At 37.7% G+C, this 16,588-nt stretch overlaps 1 protein-coding gene and 1 long non-coding RNA gene across 6 annotated transcripts in view; one reads left to right on the top strand and one right to left on the bottom strand.

The window, feature by feature from the left end:
* Positions 1 to 16,588, bottom strand: part of CTNNA3 (catenin alpha 3) — a 1,905,103-nt gene that overhangs the window by 425,552 nt on the left and 1,462,963 nt on the right.
* The window catches only part of LOC132344135 (uncharacterized), a 53,708-nt gene that overhangs the window by 5,285 nt on the left and 31,835 nt on the right, over positions 1 to 16,588 (top strand). Inside the window, exon 2 of the long non-coding RNA XR_009493255.1 lies at positions 11,836 to 11,990. This is a non-coding gene — a long non-coding RNA (uncharacterized lncRNA). The remainder of the gene's footprint in view (positions 1 to 11,835; positions 11,991 to 16,588) is intronic.

Genomic DNA, 16,588 nt, shown 5'->3' on the forward strand with positions numbered 1-16,588 from the left:
GTTGCCAAGTGGTGTCTGACTCTCTGTGACCCCATGAACTAGAACACAACAGGCCTCCTTATCTTCCTAAGTTTTCTCGAAATCATGTCTAATGAGTCAGTGATACCATCCAACCATCTCATCCTCTGTCACCCCCTTCTCCTCTTACCCTCAGTCTTTCCCAGCATAGTACTCAAATGCAATTTCTAACTGAAACAATTTTCTTCCACTCCTTACTCCTATTCTTCAAATATAGTTCATATATATTTGTAAGAGTGAGGAAATAGTCTATTTACACATAACCTTGTTTATCTGCTCCCTTTGGTGAGAATAGATATTCATTTTGTGATTAAAGCTGAATGGGGGAGTTAATTCTGAGGAAATACATTAAGAAGGCCATTAGGAGTTTAGTTTATTCATAGAGTTCATTGCATTCTCAAATCCAACTTTCCAGTAATAAGGTTGGCATTTTGAGCCATCATCAAGCCTAAATTTTATTCATACTGTGGGATTGTTGTGAAGTTTAACATAGCATTGAGTATAAATGTCTGGTCCAGCACCTAACACATAAGTATTTGCTACATTTGCTAAGTATAATCATGATCATCATTACCATCCTCATTATGAAAATTATATTTAACCAGTGAGTCTTTTCTGTTTTGCTGGCTTTAAGTTCAGTTCAGTCATTCAGTTGTGTTTGATTCTTTGTGACCCCATGGACTGCAGAATGCCAGGCTTCCCTGTCTATCACAAACTCCCAGAGCTTACTCAAACTCATGCCCATTGATTTGGTGATGCCATCCAACCATTTCATCTTCTGTCATCCCCTTTGCCTCCTGCTTTAACTCTTTCCCAGCATCAGGGTCTTTTCAAATGAATCAGTTCTTCACATCAGATGGCCAAAGTATTGGAGTTTCAGCTTCAGCATCAGTCCTTCCAATGAACACCCAGGACTGATCTCCTTTAGAAAGGACTGGTTGGATCTCCCTGCAGTCCAAGGGACTCTCAAGAGTCTTCTCCAACACCACAGTTCAAAAGCATCAATTCTTCAGCGCTCAGCTTTCTTCACAGTCCAACTCTTACATCCATACATGACCACAGGAAAAACCATAGCCTTAACTAGACGGACCTTTGTTGGCAAAGTAATATCTCTGCTTTTTAATATGCTATCTAGGTTGGGCATAACTTATTTTACAAGGAGTAAGCGTTTTTTAATTTCATGTCTGCAGTCACCATCTGCAGTGATTTTGGAGTCCAAAAAATTAAGTCTGGCACTGTTTCCATTGTATCCCCACCTGTTTGCCATGAAGTGAAGGGACCAGATGCCATGATCTTAGTTTTCTGAATGTTGAGCTTTAAGCCAACTTTTTCACTCTCCTCTTTCACTTTCATCAAGAGGCTCTTGAGTTCTTCTTCACTTTCTGCCATAAGGGTGGTGTCATCTCAACATCAGAGGTTGTTGATATTTCTCCCAGAAATCTTGATTCCAGCTTGTGCTTCATCCAGCCATGCATTTCTCATGATGTACTCTACATATAAGTTAAATAAGCAGGGTTAAAAATATACAGCCTTGGTGTATCCCTTTCCCGATTTGGAACCAGTCTGTTTTTCCACATCCAGTTCTAACTGTTGCTTTTTGACCTGCATACAGATTGCTCGGGAGGCAGGTCAGGTGGTCTGGTATTCCATCTCTTTAAGAATTTTTTACAGTTTGCTTTCATCCACACAGTCAAAGGCTTTGGCATAGTCAATAAAGCCGAAGCAGATGTTTTTCTGGAACTCTCTTGCTTTTTGGATGATCCAACGAATGTTGGCAATTTGATCAATGGTTCCTCTGCCTTTTCTAAATCCAGCTTGAACATATGGAAGTTCATGGTAAACGTACTGTTGAAGCCAGGCTTGGAGAATTTTGAGCCTTACTTTGCTAGCATGTGAGAAGAGTGGAAATGTGTCATAGTTTAAGCATTCTTTGGCATTGCCTTTCTTAGGGATTGGAATGAAAAGTGACCTTTTTAAGTCCTGCAGCCACTGCTGAATTTTGCAAATTTGCTGGCATATGGACTGCAGCACTTTCACGGTATCATCTTTTAGGATTTCAAATAACTCAACTGGAATTCCATCACTTCCACTAGCTTTGTTCCTAGTGATGCTTCCTCAGGCCCACTTGACTTCACATTCCAGAATGTCTGGATCTAGGTGAGTGATCACACCATCATGATTATCTGGATCATGAAGATATTTTTTGTATAGTTCTTTTTTGTATTCTTGCCACCTCTTCTTAATATCTTCTGCTTCTGTTAGATCCATACCATTTCTGTCCTTTATTGAGCCCATCTTTGCATGAAATGTTCCCTTGGTACCTTTGATTTTCTTGAAGAGATCTCTAGTCTTTCCCATTGTATTGTTTTCCTCTATTTCTTGCATTGATCACTGAGGAAGGTTTGTTTTTTTTTTTATCTCTCCTTGCTATTCTTTGGAACTCTGCATTCAAATGGGTAGATCTTTCCTTTTCTCCTTTGCCTTTAGCTTTTCTTCTTTTCTCAGCTATTTGTAAGGCCTCCTCAGACAACTGTTTTGCCTCTTTGCATTTCTTTTTCTTGGGTAGAGATGGTCTTGATCACTGCCTCCTGTACAATGTCATGAACCTTCGTCCATAGTTCTTCAGGTACTCTATCAGGTCTAATCCCTTGAATCTATTTGTCCCTTCCACTGTATAATCATAAGGGATTTGATTTAGGTCATATCTGAATGGTCTAGTGGTTTTCCCTACTGTCTTCAATTTATGTCTGAATTTGGCAATAAGTAGTTCATGATCTGAGCCACAGTCAGTTCCTGGTCTTGTTTTTGCTAACTCTTCTCCAACTTTGGCTGCAAAGAATATAATCAGTCTGATTATGGGGTTGACCATCTGATGATGTCCATATGTAGATTCTTCTCTTGTGTTGTTGGAAGAAGGTGTTTGCTATGACCAGTGCCTTCTCTAGGCAAAACTCTATTAGTGTTTGCTGTGCTTCATTCTGTACTCCAAGGCCTAATTTGCCCATTACTCCTGGTATTTCTTGACTTCCTACTTTTGCCTTCCAGTCACCTATAATGAAAAGGACATCTTTTTTTTTGGGTGGTAGTTCTAAAAGGTCTTGTTGGTCTTCACAGAACCGTTCAACTTCAGCTTCTTCAGCATTACTAGTCGGAACATAGACTTAGATTACCGTGATACTGAATGGTTTGCTTGGAAATGAACAGAGATTATTCTATCGTTTTTGAGATTGCATGCAAGTACTGCATTTTGGACTGTTTTTTTTTTCTTTGATTATAATGGCTACTCCATTTCTTCTAAGGGATTCTTGCCCACAGAAGTAGATATAATGGTCATCTAAGTTAAATTCACCCATTCCAGTCCATTTTAGTTCGCTGATTCCTAAAATTTTGTTTTTACTCTTGCCATCTCCTGTTTGACCACTTCCAATTTGGCTTGATTCATGGATTTAATATTCCAGGTTCCTATGAAATATTGCTTTTTCAGGATTGGACTTTACTTCCATCACCAGTCATATCCACAACTCGGTTTATTTTTGATTTGGTTCCATCTCTTTATTCTTTCTGGAGTTATTTCTCTACTGATCTCTAGCATCATATTGAATACCTACCAATCTGGGGAGTTCATCTTTCAGTGTCCTATCTTTTTGCCATTTCATACTGTTCATGGGGTTCTCAAGGCAAGAATATTGAAGTGGTTTGCCATTCCCTTCTCCAGTGGACCACGTTTTGTCAGAACTCTCCACCATGACCCATCCATCTTGGGTGGCCCAACAGGGCATGGTTCATAGTTTCATTGAGTTAGACAAGGCTCTGGTCATGTGATCAGATTGGCTAGTTTCCTGTGATTGTGGTTTTCATTCTGTCTACTCTCTGATGAAAAAGGATAAGAGGCTTATGGAAGCCTCCTGATGTGAGAGACTGACTTCAGGGGAACATAGGTTTTGTTCTAATGGGCAGGTCCATGCTTAGTAAATCTTTAATCTGATTTTCTATTGATGGGCGGGGCTATGTTTCCTCCCTGTTATTTGATCTGAGGCCGAACTATGGTGGTGGTAGTGAAGATAATGGTGACTTCCTTCAAAAGGTCTCATGCATGCACTGCTACATTCAGTACCCCCAACCTTGCAGCAGGCCACCGCCATCCCACGCCTCTGCCAGAGATTCCCAGACACTCATGGGGAAGTCTGGGTCAGCCTCTTGTGGGGTCACTGCTCCTTTCTCCTGGGTCCTGGTGTGCACAAGGTTTTGTTTGTACCCTCCAAGAGTCTGTTTCCCCAGTCCAGTGTAAGTTCTGGCGGCTCTATGGTGGGGTTAATGGCAACATCCTCCAAGAGGGCTTATGCCATACCCAGGTCTACTGCACCCAGAGCCCCTGCCCCTGCAGCAGTCCACTGCTGACCCGTACCTCCACAGGAGACACTCAAACACAGTTCTGTCTCAGTCTCTATGAGGTCTCTGGGTCCTAGTCGGCACAAGGTTTGTTCGAGCCCTCTGGGCATTTCTGGCGGGTATGGGGTTTGATTCTGAACATGATTTTGCCCCTTCTACGATCTTGCTGGGGTTTTCCTTTGCCCTTGGACATGGGGTATATCCTTAAAGTCACTCCAGCACCACAGCTGCTGCTGGCTTTAGACTGCCATTTTAATTCCTTCAAATCTTTGTCTAGTTGTAATCTTTGGGTTGGTTTTACCATGTTCCTAGGACTTCCCTCAGGGCTCACATGGTAAAGAATCTGCCTGTAATGTGGGAGACCCGGTCAAGAAGATTCCCTGAAGAAGGAAATGTCAATCCAACTCCAGTATTGCAGCCTAGAGAATTCCATGTACAGAGGAGGCTGGCAAGCTACAGTCCATGGGGTCACAAAAAGTAAGACATGACTTAGCAACTGACACTTACTTTTTCCCTTTCATATACTTCTTTTTCTTGCCTGTTTGATTCTAATTTTCCTGCTCCTTGTCTGTTGGCACATTGCTCCCTTTGATGTGTATTTTGCTTTAAATAATGTATAAGTAAAATATGTTAAAACAACCACCATACCATCTTTAACATAAGAGACATTCAACCAATGTAAGTTGAATGGAATCATATAAATCCTTGTCTTAGCTTTTTCAGTTCCTTATCCCTCTGGCTAATTCCAGAGCTCTTGGCCACCAGCTGTCCTGGTGAGCATGGTATATTCACAGTTTGAATCTCTGCATATCACTAAAACTTTGGTGCATGCCTTGGTTCCCTCTTCCTTCCTCTATCTTGAGACTTTCTGTTCCCAACCTTAAAAAAAAAATCCAAAAACACATTTCTCTTTTATATATAATATTCTATGTCTTCTGATATACCTATAAATATTTTGACCTCATGATTTAACAGATACTTCTAATATCATACAAAAGGGACATATTGTTAAATATGCACAAGGCAAGAAACAGATAGAAATAAGGAATAACACAAAATGAAAGAAATAGCTACACACTCAAGTATTCTCACCTGGAGAATCCCATGGACAGAGGGAGCCTGTGGGGCTACCGTCCATTGGGTCACAAGATTTGGACATGACTGAGTGACTAAACCACCACCACAAAATGAAGTATATACTGGTATTTTAGATGAAATAGCTGAGAAAAAGACTCTTTTATGCAAAGAAGTGGACAAATATAAGCATCTTCCAAGCTTATGAACTCTTATAATCACATTTACATTATTTATTATCAGGTCTCTGAAAGCAATAGCTTCGCCTTCCAGACAAAGGTCACCATGAACAGCTGGTTAGGCTCTTATTGTACAACTGGAGAGGACTCTGTTCACAGAGACTAGGATGTAAATAAGGTCCCTCAGAATTGTTCCACATGGTAGTGAAACTCTAGACTCTGCCTCAATGATTTTTAATTGATTGGGGCCATAGTTTGAAGAGATAGAAAATAAAATTTAGATTTGAAAAACAAATCAATTATTTTACATTGGAAGACCTTTATACAAATAATCATTCAGAGAAAATCATGTTTAGTTTTGGGGATCAGAATTTTATCCATTTTATTAAGTAACTAGATAAATAAAATAATAATTAGAAATAAGTAGCATACCTTGGAAGATTGCTGATGTTTAAAGGTTGTTGGAGAAACAGGGTTGGACTCATTGGTAATCTTTAAAAGTAACTTACAGTGTATTGTAAAATATTGGTAAAACAGAAAGTGGAAACTGAAATAAAACTCTTAGTTTGTTTCAGAGTCATTCAACTGATTATCAATGGTTCTACTTATATTTCTTCTTAATGTTTTCTTATACTATCAGTAGTTAATTGCACACGGAGAAGGCAATGGCACCCCACTCCAGTACTCTTGCCTGGAAAATCCCATGGGCGGAGGAGCCTGGTAGGCTGCAGTCCATGGGGTCGAGAAGAGTCGGACATGACTGAGCAACTTCACTTTCACTTTTCACTTTCATGCATTGGAGAAGGAAATGGCAACCCACTCCAGTGTTCTTGCCTGGAGAATCCCAGAGACGGGGGAGCCTGGTGGGCTGCTGTCTATGGGGTTGCAAAGAGTTGGACATGACTGAAGCGACTTAGCAGCAGCAGCAGTTAATTGCACACAGTGTTTTTTACAACTTGTAGTGAATACTCTTTTATAAGAATTATTTAAATGTTAAGATTTAAATTTCAAAATACTACTTTTCCTAATCAAAAGCATAACATATTTTATAAACTCTCTCTAAGTGTGATTTTTCTTTTACCAAAGTACTTTGTGTGCATACCAATATAAAGTTAAATAAAAGTTAAATAAAAGTAAAGTTAAATAAAATTAAAAAAAATAAACTTTTTAAAAAGTCTTTATTTTTAAACAAATGTATTTTAACATTTGCCTCTCACTACCAGAAAGCTCCAAATAATACTTTTTGATTATGCTGAAGTAGTGAAAATATGCATTTGCCATGAGTTTTCTAATGCTCAGGCTATAATATCTGACCTTGGTTTCTTGTCCAAAATTGTAAACACCAGATACAAGGATTTACATTTGAAAATAGAAGCAACCTGAAAGTCTATGATGAAGTGAATATTGTTGATTGAATTCCACAGAAAAAGACTGACAAATCCCCAGTTATTCACCTCTCTTTTTATGTTTTTCTGCATTCTCTAAACTGTTCTTTCATTTAATTTTTTTTATTTAATATATTTAGTTTCTGCTTGCAACCAAACTATCCTCCATGAAAAAAGGTAAACAAGGAACTTCTTATCATTTTATCTACTCCAGTCAAAAAAGCCAGTGGAACTGGCAAATCATATTGTTGTTGTTGTTTAGTCACGTCAGTCATGTCTGACTCTTGTGTGACCCCCATGGAGTGTAGCTCATCAGGCTCCTCTGCCCATGGGATTTCCCAGGCAAGAATACTGTAGTGGGTTGCCATTTCCTTCTCTAGGGATCTTTCCAACTCAGGGATCAAACTCGTGTCTCCTGCATTACAGGTGGATTCTTTACCACTGAGCCACCTGGGAAGTCCAACATATCACATTAATGCTATAATAAGTTTATTAAAGAATGTTTTGCACATGGCATTTCATTGTTTAGCTTTTAATGACTTGTTATTGCCTCTAAATAAGAGCTTTTTGAAGTTGGCATTACTAGTATTTGATAAAAACTCAAACAAGTTGAGCAGTCTGTTAAAGAAACATGTTGTTTAGAAACAGAGCTTGAAACCCAGAACTATTAGCTCCTGAAGCCATACTTTTTATTAAAAAGGAAACATGATTAACATATCTGTATAGAACTTCAAATTATATAACACTTTCCCAGAATTTACTATTATATCAAAAGAACCCTGAGGGAAAATGTATATAGCATTTATGTCTATCTTATTCATTCAAGAAATGTACTGATCTCTTATCGTGATCATCTTGTCCACAGTTATAAATAAAAGATAAAACAATTCTGGATCCTATCAAGCTTACCTAACAGTGGACAAGCATGAAAGCAATACATAAACATACATTTCCAGTCAGGAAAAATTATTCCAAAGGTGAAGAATAGAGTGCCAACCACTGTAAATTATCTGAGATTTTGAAAAAAAGGTAACAACTTATTCTGTCCCAGTTTCATGGATACTGGCAGGAGACCTGAGATTCTGAGGTCAGAAACAAAGGACAGTTTCTGCTCACAGCAATAGCAGTACCGAGAGTAGCAGCATGGAAACAATTTCTCAATTGTTTAAGAAACAATCAATCTCCTTCCAGCCTATGAAGGAGAATCATAGTCCCTCAGCCCTGGAAGACCTGGCCATTCTGAACTACTCTTGGCACTGATTGAAGCCAGCACGGCGTCACTCTGGACACACACTCCACAGTCATATGCAAGATAGAAGCTCCGAAAAAAAGAGTTTTGGGGAAGAATTATTGCTGACAGCCCTGGAGATTTTTCCCACTCACACTTTTAATCAATGAGCCCATTATAACTTTTCTCAGTTTCCACAGGGTAATAAAAACAAAGAGGGACAGGTGACATCTCCAAACACAGTGAATCATATCCCAGGAAATGGAGCCTAAGCATTGGGAAACCACATATTTTATAATGTGCAGTGTGACTGCAGCCATGAAATTAAAAGACACTTACTCCTTGGAAGAAAAGTTATAACCAGCCTAGATAGCGTATTGAAAAGCAGAGACATTACTTTGCCATCAAAGTCAAGGCTATAGTTTTTCCAGTGGTCACGTATAGATGTGAGAGCTCGACTGTGAAGAAAGCTGAGAGCTGAAGAATTGATGCTTTTGAACTGTGGTGTTGGAAAAGACTCTTGAGAGTCCCTTGGACTGCAAGGAGATCCAACCAGTCCATTCTGAAGGAGATCAGCCCTGGAATTTCTTTGGAAGGAATGATGCTGAAGCTGAAATTCCAGTACTTTGGCCACCTCATGAGAAGAGTTGACTCATTGGAGAAGACTCTGATGCTGGGAGGGATTGGGGGCAGGAAGAGAAGGGGACGACAGAGGATGAGATGGCTGGATGGCATCACCGACTTGATGGATGTGAGTCTGAGTGAACTCCAGGAGTTGGTGATGGACAGGGAGGCCTGATGTGCTGCAATTAATGGGGTTGCAAAGAGTCGGACACGACTGAACAACTGAACTGAACTGAACTTAATCCTATGTGACCTTTACTATAGCAAGAAACATTATCTTTATTATACTGAACTATGAATCAAAGATCTAACTTTTACTAAAGAGATGGACAACCTCTATCTTTCTAGTGTGTTTGTGAAACAAATATTCTTAAAAAGATAACCCATGGTCAAAAGTTCAGTTTGAAGAGGTTAGGTAGCTGATATTTGTAACATGGCATACCAGAGAAGAGGGAGCTCCAGAAATCTCTACCTGGGCCTCCTTTGACTAAAAATGCCATCACAAGACATTGCAAAGACAAATTCTCAGGGAAAGAGCATTCAGAAATTCTCAGTTCTGAACGTTTGGAAAGGGTCCTCTGATCTTTAGCACACACTAAATATTGCTAACAGTACATCATCAGGTCCATTTTAGTGTCACCTGAGGGGGAAAAAGAGATTTTTACCAAAATATGGAGACTTGAGTTAAAGAGGAATTACATGGGGCACTTGTCAAAAATGGAAAGACAGATTTTAATGAGCTACTGTGGTATGGGAGAGAGACTTCAATTTAGAATTTAACTCAATATCACTGAAGCAAAGGTAGAGTTTTCAAGTGCTGGACTGAGATTATATTAATAGAAAATTATCTGAGGATATTAGTTAATGTGTTTAGTCCATCTGTCTTTGCTAACTGGTGCTGACTAAAGAGGTCCCTTTCTTCCCACAGAGGGAAACAAGGGCTATACATTTCTTACTATATTTCAAAGGGGTAGTTCCCAGTCTTTGGGAAAGGAATTCCTGGGTCATACAATTGGCCCAAAGCCAGGAGAAAATTTATGTCTCAAAGGGTAGAAAAACAATTTACAATGGCAAGCTTTTTAAAGTAAATATTCTGAGAAAAGTGAAGTCGAAGACAACAAGAAACCTATCTAAACTGTAGTAAAGCTGGGAGGGGAATGTTACGATTGTCTTGGTCATTGTACTTGGAGGTACGTCTCATTAAAGGCACTATTCCCAAGGGGAGAGGGAGACAGCAGGGAGCTTGTTTTCCAAACTGAGATCTCTCACAGCCTTTATGGGCTTCCCTGGTGGCGCTAGTGGTAAAGAATCCGCCTGCCAATGCAGGAAACACAAGAGATGCTGGGTTAGATCCCTGGGTGGGGAAGATACTCTGGAGTAGGTAATGACAACCTGCTCTAGCATTCTTGCCTGGAGAATCCTCTGAGCAAAGAAGTTTGGCAGGCTAAGGTCCATACGGTGGCAGAGTCAGACATGACTGAAGCAACTTAACACATACGCACATACGCATCTTGATTTTGTTTATTTCTGGCTTAGTTTTTCTTTCTGTGTTTTAATGGATAGAAGAAAAGTGCACATGAAATATGTGTTGAGCACCTTCTATGTGCAAATCTTAAAAAATAGAAATGATTCTCATTTCAAAGGACAGAAAATAGAATATAGCAGTAGAAGTGGTTGTTAATATTTATCTGCAGAAAAGAATTTTTTAATAGCTGTCTTCAATGAAAGAGTATTATGAGCAAGATATTCACCTTTACTGCATGTAATCTGCAAGCTAACACACATGCAAATAAGTTTAGTTCAGATGAAGTCATAAGGGATGACCTCTTAACCCTGAGATGTTCAGTTATAAGAACTATGAAAGGGTATCCGAACAAGGTCCTGCTATTAGACATCAGTAAATCATCTGGTTGAGATACTAATCTGCTCATTTTAAAAAATGAGACAACCAAAGAGTTTGAAATGGTGAGAGCAAAATTGCAAGGCAGTATCTGTTATTGAAGATTTTTCAGATTGCTGAATTAGAGTGATTACTTAAGGAGCAGAGGGATTTAACAGCCAACATCACACCCAATCATGCATTAAAAGAGCCACCCTTTAAAAATGGCTGAAAAAACTGTTTACTCAATTTTAAATGATTTCCTTGTTTAAAGTGACTGACTCAAACTTTAGAGAACTAAGTTAGAATTTTGTAAAATGAACAACCTCAATCCAACTAATCCAAATATAGAATGGCCTTTATAATTTAAAAGGTAATACTAGGATGTGAACAATTACACCGCAGTGCATAGTGTTTTAAAATGCAATATAGAATGATTTAAAATATGCTTTTGACATTTAGAAGAGAATATCTCAAATAGCAGAAATGAGTAGAATGGAGGAAACTGATACTTGATCTACCTGCTGAACTTCAATATTTTCTTACAATGTGCCCATCATCCCTTATGCACATTCTTCACATAGATAAAATGCAAGGTTTCCCGTAAGGCAGAAGATGGTACCTTGATATTTGGCACAGGTGGTACTTATAAATGACTCACAGCTTGACATCCATTTATGGGGTTGATATAAAGGGCAAATTCATATCTAAAGAGTATACTCAGTAACATTTTCAGTGTTCTTTTCAGAGTTAAATTCAGAGAAAAAATACAGGGATATAAAGTATGAGTCACAAGAAAAGTAAACATGTTAGTCAGATGATGCTTAGAAATGCAGAATACTGAAGGGGAAAAACTATAAATTACTACAATAAATAAAAAATATAATCATTACAGTCATTAATTGACATATTTAATATGGATTTATAATTCATATTTACATATGTACTATTAAAGCATGTGGGGGTCGTTACAAGTTCTTTTATGTGTATTTGTAGTCTATATCATTTCCTTTTTGGCTAAACATAAATATTTTTCTTTTACATTTGATTCATTCAAAGATTTGGGACAAAATGGCAGTGTAGAATGACCTGAGCTTACCGCTTCTCTCAAGAATATCAACATCACAACTAACTTTTGAACAATCAGTGTTACAAAAGACTGGAACCTACCAAAGATATTCTACTTCGGAAGACAAAGAAGCCACAATGATACGGTAGGAGGGTGCATTCACAATACAATCAGATCCTATACCCACCAGGCAATGATGGTACTAATGAATGCCTTACAGTGTGGCATCCACTTATGGGATTGATATATAGGGCAAATTTTTATCTAGAGAATATACTAAGTAAGGTATTAAATGTTCTTTTCAAAGTTAAACTCAGGAAAAGTACAAGGGTATAAAGTACGAGTCACACAAAAAGTTAATGTAAGTTACCTAAATGATGCTTAGGAATGAAGAATATTGAAGGGTAAAAATTATACATTACCACTATAAACAAAATATAATTGTTATAATCTTTAATTGACATTATCTTAAATTATTACAAATTTAAATTCATATTTATATGTGTACTCAATTTGTATGTAAGAAGGTATTTTTACAAGTTCTTTGATGTGTATTACCACAGTTTCTATTATCTCCTTTTTTAACTAAAAATAAAAAATGATTCTTTTCCCCTCTGGTTCATTCAATGAATGAGTTTGCAAATTAAAGTCTTCAATAGTTTTTTTATTGAAATATCTGTTTTACTTCAATTTATAAAACAATATAGGCTGAGAACTCTTTAATTTTAATTCCATCATAATTACTTACATTTGCAAATACATTAAAAAAAAAAGTTTAGTCACATAGTTAGGCAGCTAATTGTGTTGAAAATACAACTGCACGCTCACAAAGTTAATCATGCCCCTATGGTGTACACTTCTGTTTCAGAACTATTTTTAGGCCCTTAGGAACTTTAGGGCTACCTCTTGATTCTGGAAAATAATGCCAAAATACAACCCACTAAATGTTGCCTCGCATTTATTTCAAAACACAAGCTTAAATTTGATTGCAAAATAACAGTAAGAAATTAGAAGTTTAAAAGCTGTCAACTGTGAACATGACAAATAGGGATGCTTCACGATCAATTTTCTATGTATACAATGAATAATTATGTTACATAAGGAACTGATGTTCTTCACAGTAGGAAAAGAGTCATGTATTGCAAATCTTAAACTTGATAGGAAGGTTTACTTTCTATTCTCATTCTTGGTGAGAAAAAATTTGGTGTATTTAAAGGACTCTGAGATTTCAATTATTTTATCTAATATCCATGCTAACATTGATACATTAAAGTGTTAAGAACCTAAAGAATTTGAGACTGCTCTTCAGCAGGGAAAAAAAAATTCGGAAATTTCTCTACACATATGGCATGTATTTCTTCACTATTCTAGTTCAAATGTTGTATTCTAGAATCAATTCTCTTATAATATCAATTTTCTCTTGAAAACATTCTCTAATTTTATTAACCTTTAAAAGTTTTCAAATGTACCTCTTATTAAACTATGCTGAATTTTTTAAAAAAGTGTCTCTTGTGTGTATTGATGTTTAGAAAGAAAAACTGGAGAATTAAATTAGCTTTTAAATATAAATTAGCTGAAACCTTATCAAGAATAACCTGCCCATCAAAAAGGAGGGGATATATGTATACCTACAGCTGACTTATGTTGAGGTTTGACAGAAAACAAAATTCTATAAAGCAATTATCCTTCAATTTTAAAAAATTAAAAAATAACATGCCCATATTTTACATTCTGTGTATTAATTTATAAATGCTATTTTATTGTGCTATCTTGTACTACAAGATTATAAGACTTTCTGTCTAAAGCATTTCTGAGCATATCAATATTTCATAATTTTGATCTGTTATTCTTATTTTATTCTTCACTATCAATACTTTATATAGATGGCCAATAGGTACATGAAAAGGTGTTCAATGTTGTAAATTATTAGAGAAATGCAAATCAAAACTATAATGAAGAATAACCTCACACCAGTCAGAATAGCCATCACTAAAAAGTCTACAAATAACAAATACAGGAGAGGGTGTGGAACAAAAGGAATGTTCCTACACTGTTGGTGGGAATGTAAGTTGGTGTAGCCACTGTGGAAAAACAGTATGGAGGTTCCTTAGGACACTAACAATAGAATTACCATATGATCCAGCATACCTAGACATTTTATCTGGATTCAGACAAAAGTATAATTCAAAAAATACATACAGCCCTATGTTCAGAGTAATGTTATTCACAATGGACATGGAAACAATCAGTAGATGAATAAATAAAGAAGATATGGTAGATATATACAGTGGAATACTAGTCAATCATAAAAAGAACAAAATAATGCCATTTGCAGCAACATGGATACTACTCTCTAGTTATCATACTAAGTGAAATATGTCAGAAAGAAAAAGACAAATACCATATGCTATCACTTACTTGTGGAATGTAAAATATGACACAAGTGAATCTATCTATGAAACAGCATCATGGATATAAAGAACAAACTGGTGGTTGCCCAGATGGAGGCATTGGTGGAGACATTGAGTGGGAGGTTGGGGTTAGCAGATGTAAGCTTATATATATATATATATTCATACATATATATAGGCAGAAGCGTGCCAGCCTCTTGAGAAACCTATATGCAGGTCAGGAAGCAAAAGTTAGAACTGGACATGCAACAACAGACTATTTCCAAATAGGAAAAGGAGTACATAAGGCTGTATATTGTCACCCTGCTTATTTAACTTATATGCAGAGTACATCTGCATGAGAAATGCTGGGCTGGAAGAAGCACAAGCTGGAATCAAGATTGCTGGGACAAATATCAATAACCTCAGATATGCAGATGACACCACCCTTATGGCAGAAAGTGAAGAGGATCTAAAAAGCCTCTTGATGAAAGTGAAAGAGGAGAGTGAAACAGTTGGCTTAAAGCTCAACATTCAGAAAACTAAGATCATGGCATCTTGTTCCATCACTTCATGGGAAATAGATGGGGAAACAGTGGAAACAGGGTCAGACTTTATTTTTGGGGCTCCAAAATCACTGCAGATGGTGATTGCAGCCATGAAATTAAAAGACGCCTACTCCTTGGAAGGAAAGTTATGACCAACCTATATAGCATATTCAAAAGCAGAGACATTACTTTGCCAACATGGGGCCGTCTAGTCAAGGCTATGGTTTTTCCAATGGTCATGTGTGGATGTAAGAGTTGGACTGTGAAGAAAGCTGAGAGCTGAAGAATTGATGCTTTTGAACTGTGGTGTTGGAGAAGACTCTTGAGAGTCCCTTGGACTGCAAGGAGATCCAACCAGTCTATTCTGAAGGAGATCAGCCCTGGGATTTCTTTGGAAGGAATGATGCTAAAGCTGAAGCTCCAGTACTGTGGCCACCTCATGGGAAGAGTTGACTCATTGGAAAAGACTCTGATGCTTGGAGGGATTGGGGGCAGGAGGAGAAGGGGACGACAGAGGATGAGATGGCTGGATGGCATCACTGACTCGATGGACATGAGTTTGAGTAAACTCCAGGAGTTGGTGATGGACAGGGAGGCCTGGCGTGCTGTGATTCATGGGGTCACAAAGAGTCGGATACGACTGAATGACTGAACTGAATTGAACTGACATATATATAAATAGAATGGATAAGCAACAAAGTCCTAAGGTATAGCATAGAGAAATATGTTCAATATCCTATGATAAACCATGGGGCTTGCCAGGTGGCTCAGTGGTAACAAACCTGCCTGCCAATTATAAGAGATGCAAGAGATTCAGGTTTGATTCCTGGATCTGGAAGATATCCTCCAGTAGGAAATGGCAACCCACTCCAGTATTCTTGCCCAGAAAATTCCATGGACAGAGGAGCGTGGTGGGCTATAGTCCATGGAGTTGCAAAGAGTCGGACAGGACTGAACAACTTTCACTTTCATATATATATAAATATATATATATATATATATATATATAATCCAAACTTTCATATATATTTCATATATATATTGCTATTGCTAAGTTACTTCAGTCGTGTCTGACTCTGCGTGACCCCATAGACAGCAGCCCACCAGGCTCCCCCGTCCCTGGGATTCTCCAGGCAAGAACACTGGAGTGGGTTGCCATTTCCTTCTCCAATGCATGAAAGTGAAAAGTGAAAGTGAAGTCGCTCAGTCATGTCCGACCCTCAGCGACCCCATGGACTGCAGCCTTCCAGGGTCTTCCAACCATGGGATTTTCCAGGCAAGAATACTGGAGTGGGGTGCCATTGCCTTCTCCGTCATATATATATATATATATACATACATATATATATATATATATGTGTGCGCATATATATATATATATATATATATATATATATATACACACAAACACACACATGCACAAATATACATACATATACACCAGAAATTAAAACAACATTGTAAATCAACTACACTTCAATTTAAAAAATCATTTTAATGAGAGAGATGCCATAGTTACTTGCTCAGGAAAGAAGAGTTACAAATATGGAAAAGGAGATTATTTCCACTAAGAGAAGATCAATGATTGGAATTTAAGGTCATTTCTCTGTCAACTATTCTCCCAATACTGGCTTTGTACCATGTCAACAGCATTTCTAAGTGTGATTTCTGCCAGAAGATAGGTATCTGGAGGATAAGGACCCACAACAACAGCAATCATTTATTTGTGGGCTTCCTAGGGGTCTGACAGTGCGCTGAGTGCTTTTTACCTATTTATGTATTCCATATAATAAAGCTGTGAAATA

The sequence above is a fragment of the Bos taurus genome, chromosome 28 (assembly GCF_002263795.3).
Source record: "Bos taurus isolate L1 Dominette 01449 registration number 42190680 breed Hereford chromosome 28, ARS-UCD2.0, whole genome shotgun sequence".
Taxonomy (NCBI): Eukaryota; Metazoa; Chordata; class Mammalia; order Artiodactyla; family Bovidae; genus Bos; species Bos taurus.